This window comes from Bactrocera latifrons, unplaced genomic scaffold (genome assembly GCF_001853355.1).
Source record: "Bactrocera latifrons isolate USDA-ARS-PBARC rearing strain unplaced genomic scaffold, ASM185335v1 scaffold_1195, whole genome shotgun sequence".
Lineage (NCBI taxonomy): Eukaryota > Metazoa > Arthropoda > Insecta > Diptera > Tephritidae > Bactrocera > Bactrocera latifrons.
Window position 1 is genome coordinate 610 of NW_017534625.1, and position 11,777 is coordinate 12,386.

Below are 11,777 nucleotides of genomic sequence, written 5' to 3' on the forward strand. Positions count from 1 at the left end.
CTGGGTAGTCAAAGGACATCTGTTTGAAGGCCAGCTAAAATGAGAAGGCGAAACGTCCCCTCCACAGGGTTGTGCGCTGGGCCTGGGAGTCGCCACGTAAAATCCACTACCAATGAATACTAATCGACAGTCTCGGATGGGAGACCCCTTTTGATGATGACCATGGCAAACGAATTAAAGATTACGATAAATTCCCTTAATTGGGAAGGTGCCGCTGCCCAGCTAATTGATGTCCAAGAAATGCCATGGACGGGACAAGGACTGAGACGAGTAGGTTATTGTGGTATTTACTACAGTAGCCATATTGAGAGCGAAAATTCGGTGTGGGATTCGTGATGGGGCGAGAGTCTACGTCGCCGATTACTGTCATTCACCCCGAGGGATGAACGTCTAGCCACAATCCGAATGGACGCGAAGTTCTTCAACATATCGCTGATTTGCGCCCACGTCCAGAAAGTGGAGAAGGACGATTTGACAAAAGATGCTTTTTATGAGTTCTTGGGGCGCACCTGCCATGATGTCAAAATCGTGCTTGGCGACTTTAACGCCAGGGTGGGCAAAGAAGGTATCTTTGGCGCTACGGTCGGTAAATTCAGCCTCCACGAGGAAACATCCCCAAATATGTTGAGGCTGATCGACTTCGACGTAGGTCGAAATATTGTTATCTGTGGTATTAGATTCCAGCATAGAAAAATTCATCAAGCTACCTAGCTGTCTCCGAATAGGAAAGTCAGAAATCAGTTCGATGATATTGTGATAGATGGAAGACATGTCTCCCGTGTTTTAGACGTGCGTACGTCCCGAGTTCTTACTAATAACATTTGATAAGTCGATGTTAAGAGTTTTGGAGAGAAAAGTTCTGCGAAAGATTTATGGTCCTTTGAGCATTGGTCACGACAAAAATCACATTCGATGGCGTGATACGCTGTATGACATATACGACGACATTGACATAGTTCAGCGAATTAAGAGACAGCGGCTGCACTGGCTAGGTCATGTCGTACGTATTAATAAAAACACTCTAGCTCTGAAAGTATTCCGGCCGGACAAAGCAGAGAAAGAGGAAGACCTCAAGTCCGTTGGAAAGACCATGTGGAGGAGGACCTGGCTGCGCTTGGTTTCTGCAATTGCCTCTATGTTGCGAAAAGTAGAAACGGCTGGCGTGCTGCTATTAACTCAGCTGTTATCGCGTAAGCTGGGTCTACGCCAGTAAAGAAGAAACAGAAAACACTTTTTTCGTAGGAGGAACAACGCTCCGTATAGGCACTGGCTGGTTATAATTAAATCATGTACATACTTATTTATTTGAAAAAGCACGATTTTACACGTGAAGTTTTAAACAATTTTTGCTTAAGATTTATTTACAAATTTAATAATTAAATATAATTAATATTTTACTAAAATTTATGTTTTGAAAATTATTGAGGTTTGCGCTGCAAAACACAAAGGATATGGCATTTCCACCCTTACTTTGTTGGCATGATGTGACCAACACTATGGATGTGTATTTTGCCTCTTCAAAATGTGTGTGAAAATGAAAGCATTTCTGTCAAACAACCTAAATTAATAATCGTGCCAGCAATTAATGGCATGAGATATATTTATATACTAACTGCTAAACATCAACAATGTGCAGTCTGCACTACAAATATTACTAGTACGGAGGCTGCTATATATATTTTTGGCCGAGGCAACACTAACCGTGCGATTCTGTACTGTGATACAGTATGAAGTCTCTAAATTTGATAGAGACAACTTTTGAGAATTGAGACGATTTTGCTATTCTGTAAGTGACAGTCTCAAAATCTATTACATTTAATAATTCAGGGATGCTTTTAACTTGAATCAAAATAAATATGTCGATAACAAAAATTAAAATTTCTATAACATAGTCAAAAAACATAATTATCAATCAAGATAAAAATATATGTTGACTCTGTTTCATAATATTTTCGAAATTTTGGTAAAATTGACTTATTTTTAACTTTTTCGTGTTTGAGTTGCTTACAAAATATAAAAAAATTACAATCGATTAATATCTATGATGATCTCTATTCAGTATATTAAAAATGGCAGACAAGAGTTCTTTTTGGTTTTGTGACTTGCTAACTACCAGGTCTCAAATTTGAGCCAATTTTGAGGCTGAAACTAGAGACTGTTTAGTGAATAGTAACTAGTCACAAATTGAGATTTTACCACAAAATGTCTCAAAGAGAGATTAGAGACTGCTTACAGAATCCCGCTATAAGTGTTGCCAGGTGAAATCTGACATTTCCATTGGAAATTTTGACATTTTTTAGTATAACATCACTCAGAAGTTTTGTCATTTAATCGTGAATTGTTTTATTTACAGGGAATTAAAAAATTTATCTCGGCCAAAAAATGGGATTAACTCGTGAACATTTTCGTGCGATCAATTTCACAACTTTCGACGTGGATTATCACGACAAGAGTGCATTGATGAACTAAAATATTTGTATGGCTATGAAGCACCATCCTATAGCACTGTGAAGAACTGGTACAACGAATTCAATCGTGGCCGACGCTCGTTCAAAGACGAATTCCGTGAAGGTCGTCCAAAAACAGCCGTTGTGCCAGAAAACATCGATGCCGTACGTGAACTGATAATGCAAGACCATCATGTAAAATACCTTCAGATAGAGGCATGCCTATGCATTTCCCCCCCCAGCATACATTCGATATTGCATGAACACCTGGCCCTAAAAAAGGTTTGTTCTCGTGTGGATTGGTGTAAAGAAATGCTGAAAAAATACGATCGCGGTGCTTCAAAAGATCGTTACAGGTGACGAATCATGGATCTATGCGTATGAGCCCGAAACGAAACAGCAATCGACCATGTGGGTCTTCCAAGACGAGCCAAATCCGACGAACGTTGTTCGTGGAAGAAGCACTTCGAAGAAAATGGTCGCCTGATTCTTCGGCAAAACTGGTCATGTGGCGACTGTTCCGCTTGAGCAATGTAGGACGGTTAATTCTGAGTGGTACACCACCATTTGTTTGCCTGAAGTCTTCGGAGAAATTCGAAAAACGAACAAGAGAAGACCAATCATTGTGCACCTTGACAATGCGATCTCTCACACATCGGTTCAAAGCAGCGCATTTTTGACCGGCCAAAAAGTCGAATTGATGGGTCAACCGCCGTACAGCCTTGACTTGGCACCCAATGACCTCTCTTTATTCCCACACATCAAGAAAATAATGCGTAGTCAACGATTTTCGTTGCCAGAAGATGCTGTTGAAGCATTCAAAAACCATGTTTTRKAGGTGTCTCAATCGGAGTGGAAAAAGTGCTTCGAAAATTGGTTTGAGCGCATGCAAAAGTGTATAAATTTTGATGGAGAATATTTTCAAAAACAATAAAACCATTTTCGTTGATAAATATTCCTATTTTCATTATTAGGCCAGACATAAATATAGCAGAACTCGTATGAGAGCTTTTTCGGCAAAGGATAATACAAAGAATATGTATGAATATGTTGAGTATTCTCTTGTCGTTGGAAATCTGAGAACCGCTTACCTACCAAACTCTAAACTTCTGCACACATAGACCGCGACACGACATGGCAGCAAAACAGTGAACTGTAAATGGCGTCGTGAATCCTTCTACGAGGACACTTGTAAAACGGCAGCGACATAAGAATGGAATGCCGGCAACACAGCTGTTCATTTTGCATGTACACAGTTTCGTTGTGGACACACTAATACCTTTCACTTCAATGAAAATTTAATATTTTGTTCAAAGTGAAGTTTTTTATGCAAAAACAAAGTAAATAGGTAAATTTTTTTGTGTTAAATTATATATTGTTATTACAAATGATATAACAGAGCTTTTTTATGCGTTTATTTGTAAAATAACGTCAGGTTTGTTAGTGCTTTGAATAATTTCACGTTAGCTAGAGCGACAATGACGGCTCGTAGTCGTCTGTAAATAACTGTGTTTATAAAAACGAGTGTATTTTAAAATTTGACAGATGTCGCTTGCAGTCGGTGACGCCCTATGCATTCAGCACTTAACAGTTGACTCTGTGCAACAAAGAACGCACGTCAACAAACACAAGGAAGGTTCGACGTCGAGAAGCTGCAATCACAATAGACAGCCGAACGATTTTCTACTCGGCTTGGTACGACGAGGAGTGCCGTGTCGAAGCGGAGAGAAAACAGGCTGCCTACCTCGCAACGTTTACGATCGACCACGACACGTGCGGGATGGGATAGACACCGAGAGTTGAAGAGGGAAGCGCGACGCATTTGCAGACAGAAAAAGAAAGAGGCCAAAATGCGTGAGTACGAAGAGCTTGATAAGCTGGCTGACAGGGCTAATGCTCCAAAATTCTACGAAAAAATGAGGCGGCTTACAGAAGGTTTCAAGACCGGAGCACACTCTTGTAGAACCCCCAAGGGTGATCTAGTCACCGATACATACTTAAATTACTTAAATTATGGAGGAAACACTTCTCCAGCCTTCTGAATGGCAGTGAACGCACAACGTCAGGAGAAGGCGAACCCGATTCACCAATCGATGACGATGGAGCAGACGTTCCATTGCCCGACCAGGAAGAAGTTTGAATAGCAATTACCCGCCTGAGCCGGCCGAGCTATTCAAACACGTCGGCGAAGAACTGATAAGGAGCGTGCATCAGCTTCTTTGTAAAATATGGTCGGACGAAAACATACCCAACGATTGGAATTTAAGTGTGCTATGCCCAATCCTCAAAAAAGGAGACCCCACAATCTGCGCCAACTACCGTTAAGACTCCTAAACATTACATATAAGGTTCTATAGAGCGTATTGTGTGAAAGATTAAAGCACACCGTCAACAAACTGATTGGACCTTATCAGTGGGGCTTCAGACCTGGCAAATCAACAATCGACTAGATATTCACCGTGCGCCCAATTTTAGAAAAGGCCCGTGAAAGGAGAATCGACATTCACCACCTCTTTGTCGATTTCAAAGCTGCTTTCGACAGCACGAAAAGGAGCTGCCTTTATGCCGCGATGTCTGAATTTGGTAAGTTAGTTAGTTCTGCTTTATCTAGACTGGACAAGGTAGCAAAACAAATGGGTCTGTTAGGGAACGAGGGCAAGACGAAATATCTCCTGTCATCAAACAAATAGTCGTCGCACTCGCGACTTTGCTCTCACATCACTGTTGACAGTCATACTTTTTTAAGTCGTAGATAATTTCGTCTATCTTAAAACCAGTGTAAAGACCACGAACAATGTTAGCCTGGAAATCCAACCCAGGATAACTCTTGCCAGCAGATGCTACTTCGAACTGAGTAGGCAATCGAGGAGCAAAGTCCTCCCTCGACGAAGAAAACCGAAAGTCGGCAGAGACTTGGACGATGACAACAACTGATGAGTCGACATTGCGAGTTTTCGAGAGAAAAGTTGTGAAAAACGTCGAACCATCCTTGTGTTTGTTGACGTGCGTTTTTTGCTGCACAGAGACGGATGCAAATCTTGGCTGCAACGAGATAGTGGTCCGAGTCGATGGAGACGTGTCTTTCGTCCATCATAACATGATCGATCTGGTTGGAGACAGCCAGGTGGCTTGATGTATTTTCTTATGCTGGAATCTAGTACCACAGATAACCATATTTCGGGCCTTGGCGAAGTCGATCAGCCTCAACCTATTTGGGGATGTTTCGCTGGCTAGGTCATGTTGTCCGGATGGACGAAAACACTCCAGCTCTGAAAGTATTCGACACAGTACCCGCCGGGGGAAGCAGAGGAAGAGGAAGACCTCCACTTCACTTGGAATATCTAATTGGCGCCACGTAGTGAAAAGAAGAAATGACTGGCGCGCTGTTATTAACTCGGCTATACTCGCGTAAGCGGTGTCTACGCCAATCAAGAAGAAGAAAAATTTTAATTTTCATTAAACCTTATTACATAGTTTCCACTAATTAATGGTAGTTCTTGATTATATGTATTATTAATTTTTAAAGTGTTTGGCATTTTTAATAAGAGTTTTTTTTGTATATTAAATTGTATTATTTCGAGTTCTTTACAAGATTACAATTATTTCTTAAAATACAACGTTTGCTTATTTTCATTTTATTTTCGGGCGTATTATCCTATATTTACCGGATATAACATTTTGTTGTATATGTTATATTTTACTTTTTAACAATTGAATTTTTGTGTATTGATCTAAATATGAAGATTGTTTATATTCATTGTATATAAGCATATTTATCGAATTAAGTTTTTTTTTCACTTTTTAATCTGTCACTTTTAACAAATTCTTTTAAATGTTCAATAGCCGATGCGAAATAATAGTTTATTTTAATTTGTTCGTTAAATGAGGAACTCGTTTGAAAAAGATATGTTTGTACCAGAGAACGTATAATATAGAAAAGTTTCATGGTGTGCCGATTGTCATCACGTTTCTCTTTTTGGAGGGGTTGAGTTTTCTATTAGTGGATTTCACCACAAAAATATTATTAGCGGATTTCACCAATATTTAACATGAAGGGGTCGAAAATAGCAGAATTGAGCGTTTTCAGTGTTAAATGAGAAAAGTGATGCTAATTTCAATGTACGCTTAGAGATTCGCATATATACTTTATTTAGTAATTTATATTTTTTAAGTTATATATTTATATACATATGTATGTATTTATTTTTGGGCATTTGAAGTTTTGATAAAATCTTTAGTTATATGCATATAATTATGTGTACTTGTAAACAGATTTTAAAAAACCATAMRCAWAATGCTCACATATTCACATATGTATGTAATTTTGTGTTCATGTAAACAAATTTGAAAGAATCATTCGCATTATGTTTGTAAATTTGTCTAGACACAACTTTGTATGTAAATATATACACCCATTGTTTCGTACAAAAACTCCGTTGTCATGGACAACCAAACTTTGTCAAAAAGTCAATGGTAGAATATCGGAGCTGTACCGTAACCGCTTTCCTTGCCGCTGTACAGCTTTGCCTACAAACCAGCGTAAATATGTACATATGCTTATAGGTGAGCTTGCATACATATCGACGCAGCTGCGTAAAACTATTTCAGCATTACAAAATATTTTTCACATTCCTTGACAAATGCAGTCAATCGTGGTTATGTGCCACAATCAAAGATACAGATATTTATAGTTAGTTAAAAATAAAAATATAATATGGTATATAAGCGACTGCGGATACTTATTTAAGTAGTATTTAAAACACTAATTTCAGGGTATTTCAAAAAACAAACCGTGACATGCAGCAAGATATAATATAGGCTGTTAAGAGTGATGAGGGAGGGATTTGATTTTCATTTAAGCGGAGTACTACTTAACCGGGATTGACTGTACACATCAATCAGGGGAATATTGAATATTTTCTTTGAAACATTTATTGAATTGAAAATCGACAAATAAACTATGTTGTCAATTTTATTCTATATATATATTTGCGGGGTTGTAACTTTTTCCTTCCATAAAATTTCAGAAATATATTCAATTTATGAATTTTAGCTTTTGAAATCGTCGCGAAATGACGCTTGTAGGCAAGTCATGCTCGGGGAGATGTAATGGCGTCTGCTTTTATGAATGAGTCGAATATGCTTTTTGAAAGTACGTTTGCGTTCATGAACGAAAACTTTGTTGTTGTGTAATTTACTATAAATTTTGACGTCGGCAATTTGGCTCCATATTAGTTTCTGATGATTTTTCAAAAGATTGTTGTTTTTGTAGAATAATATTTATACTTTTTGCTGGTGACATATTCACATGTGAACGCATATAAGTATGTATGTTGTGTTTGCATTGTTTCTGTGGGAATGTCTTACGCACATATTTACATGTGTACTCATATTGTAAGTATGTATGATGATTTTTGAGACTATTGTTGTTTTTCCAGAAGAATTTTTGTATTTTTTGATTTACATGCGTGGGCATATGTTATTTCTGTGAGAATGTCATACGCACATACATACGTATGTGTGTACGTGAATATATGATAAATGATAATTAGTTGATTTGAAATTGATTTGTACTGACATCCATATCTGCAGGATAGATGCGTATGAAAGTTTTAAATGATAAAAGGTGTGATTTATATAAGTTAAGATAGCAAGTGTAGCTTCATCTACAATTTCTTTGGCTACAGTGAGCGGCTTGATCTTTTACTCAATAATGAGCATCATTATCACTCAACGCATGCATTATCACAACAACAACAAGCACAGCTTCTCGGGTGTGCGCTGCTCCATTTCATACTCGAGCATAGCAACAACGGTGTCGTGCTCCAATGAAGTACATTGCGCTCCACTAGCGGATAATGGATTAAGAGCTCAAACCGAAATGCGGCAATCGGTAAAGACTCAAACCGTAATACAGCGTTAAGGGAAGTTGGAAATAGTTGTTGAATAGCCTTGTGAATAACACTCAAGCCGTAATGCGGCAATCAGTGCATCTGGTAAAATATTAGGTTGGTTGATCGTGGAGTAATTTATAAAAGTTTAGAATAAAATCTGCATTAAAATGACTAGGTCATCGTTAACTGGCGCCCAACGTGGGGCCTGTCACTTAGCAATCAACTTTAATTTCAATCAGAAGAACTCGGCAAGCAGAACTGCCATATAAAGGCGCAAATGGACAGGACTTCAAAAAAATCCGTGACATCGATGGAATATCCTCCATATATTTATATCCTAAGATATTAACACCCGTGACATCGAGGAAAATTTAAGGTACAGCAAATTTGTAAGTAAAAAATCAAAAGTGATAAAGTGTTGAATATTAAAAGTTTATATTGAACTGTGTGAACTTAGGTTTTTGATTTCATTTTATGAGTTAAAATTAGTGAAATTTTACAAAAATAAAAATAAAAAATTTTAAAAGGAAATAAATTAAAAAACTAAAACATTGGCTATCAGAATTTATTATTTAAAATCATTCCCAAATTGTAAACACGAAAATACCCTTTTCATAGCGAAATTAGATATACTAATTGAAACTATATTGTATTTGTCATGCTGAAAGGTTTCAATAAAATGGTTTCTTAAACTCACATACAATTAAAAAAATTTATCATAAAAATTAGTGAAGGTGTAAGTTTGGCTTTTCCTAGAAATACAGTATTTTAAGGATTTTCGTGTAAACGGCTTTGGCAGTGAGGGTGAAAGTTAACCTAGTTAAAAAACGAGCAATTAAAAGGTTTACATAAAATACAAAATGGAGGTTGCTATGGATCAAGTGCTACAGGCATAAGATCAGCTAATCAAGAAACTAGGTTGGAACTAACGACAAAAATTAATAACACTACTTCAGCTCTGAGACGGCTTGAGCCACCGCGTGTCGAGGCTTACTTACCAGTTTCGATTATCCCAACTCGGGAAATTTCAGTCTTGATTTAATAAAATCTTTGCCTGAATTTAACGGGGAAAATTCTTCCTACCCAGCTTCTCGCAATTGGTATTTTTAGAAATAAGATTACTGGGTCAGCTAACACGTTTTTATCGTCTTTTAACATTGTTTTAAATTTCAAGGCAATAATTGCTAGGCTTGATCAAACCTATTCAGATAAACGGCCAATTCATGCCTTGGAAAATGAGTTGAATATTTTAAGGCAAGGGAATTTATCTATTTCAGGATACTATGATACGGTATACGCATTTAACACTTATCATAAATAAGCAAATAATGACACATAGCGGGAACACCGAGGTCATTATGGCTCTTAACGAGCGCACAAGGGGGACTGCATTACGCATTTTTATTTCGGGCTTTGGTCGCCCTCTTTGCGATATTTTGTTTTCCTCACTTCCTCCTTTCCTCACTTTCCTTCTGCATTAGCTGCTGCCCAGAAGCTTGAGACTAATCATAAGCGATACGATTTTGCACAAACATTTGCTATGGGTAATTTAGCAAGACCAAATATGTCCAAGCCAGCAGTAACTCGGTACACATTTTCTCAGCCATACCGGAAGAACCTCCCACCATATATGAATAGTAGACCAACTGCAATGAAAGCCGATCCCGGTTCTTTCGTTTATCGATATCGCACAGCGCATCAAAATAATGTTTCATTTCATAAACCAAACAACGACCAATCTCAACCTAACGTTATGTCGCCACAGCAACAGTCCTTTTTCGCACGTTGATATGTGCCATCGCGACTATTCAAGTACAACACGCGCTTCCATTGATCATTTAGAAACCGAAATTATTAATTTAAACTAGAATCGCTCCTACCATTCGTCATAACTAAAACAACGAGTGGCCAGGAGCTGAAATTACTAACCGATACAGGAACTTCGAAAAAGTTTATCAAAAACCTTCCATTCATTAAGGGAATTAAGGTAATGGAAAACCCATTTACATTAAAATCGATAAATGGGGTCAATCTTATAAATAAAAATGTTTGATCAATGTCTTTAATCACACGTCGACGTTTTATTCGCTTAAAAATATAACCACGTTCGACGGTATAATCGGCTATGATTTACTTAAATAGATTAATGCTAAAATTGATATCGAAGCAGAGTATTTACGTCATCATAGTCGTTTAACCAATCTTCAACACCTCCGTTGTAATCAAATCAATTCTATCACAATAGAAGCGGACTCTGTCCCATCCACTATTAAAGCGAAGTTTCGTGATATGATTGATAAAAATTCAAGTGCATTTGCTCACCCAAATAGAGCCTTACCATATAATACGAACGTAGTGGCAACAATTTACACTATCACCGATGACCCAATATTTTCGAAAAGTTGCCCTTATTCAATTTCAGCAGCGGAGTTTGTCAACGCGGAAATCGAATCCCTTCTGAAGGATGGCATAATTCGTCAGTCGTGTTCTACTTATAACTCACCGGCGCATGTCGTGACTAAAAAGAGCAAAAGCTACGCATGGACATAGATTTTAGGAAAATTAATTACATTTATTTATTAATAAACTATCCCCGATCGGTACCCCATTCCTGATATATCTGTCATTCTGGCAAATCTAGGCAAGTCATTATATTTTACCACTCTTGATCTAAAATCGGGGTTTCACCAAATTAATGTGCGAGATGAAGATAGACCAAAAACAGCATTTAATATCAACAACGGCAAATATGAGTTTTGTCGCTTGCCGTTTGGCTTAAAAAATGCGCCAAGCATTTTTCAGCTCGCTATCGATGATATTCTTCGCGTTGAGATAGGTAAAACTTGCCACGTTTACATTGATGATATCATCATCTTTTCGCGCGATGAAGAATCGCATTTGAACCATATAAATCACATTTTAATGAAATGAGAGGCAGCAGGTATGCGAGTTTCACCAGAAAAATCCAAATTCTTTCAGACAGAGGTAGAGTTTTTGGGATTTTTAGTTTCGCAAAATGGTATTAAAATATGCCCTAACAAAATTCAGGATATCATTAACTATAAAATTCCAGAAACCTTACGCTCTTTACGATCTTTTCTAGGCCTTGCAAGGTATTATCGTAGATTTATTAGGGACTACGCTTCAATAGTTAAGCCACTAACTAAGTATTTCCAAGCTGTAAATGGGCACGTCGCAGCTAGTAAATCAAAACACGTTTGGATAATACTTGGTTCGGATGCAAAGCATGCTATCAAAAAAATTAAAACTATCCTGGCATCCGAAGACGTTCTTTTACTGTACCCAGATTTTAATAGGCCCTTTGAGTTGACAACTGATGCTTCATCAGTTGTCAACTATCCTGGCATCCGAAGACGTTCTTTTACTGTACCCAGATTTTAATAGGCCCTTTGAGTTGACAACTGATGCTTCATCA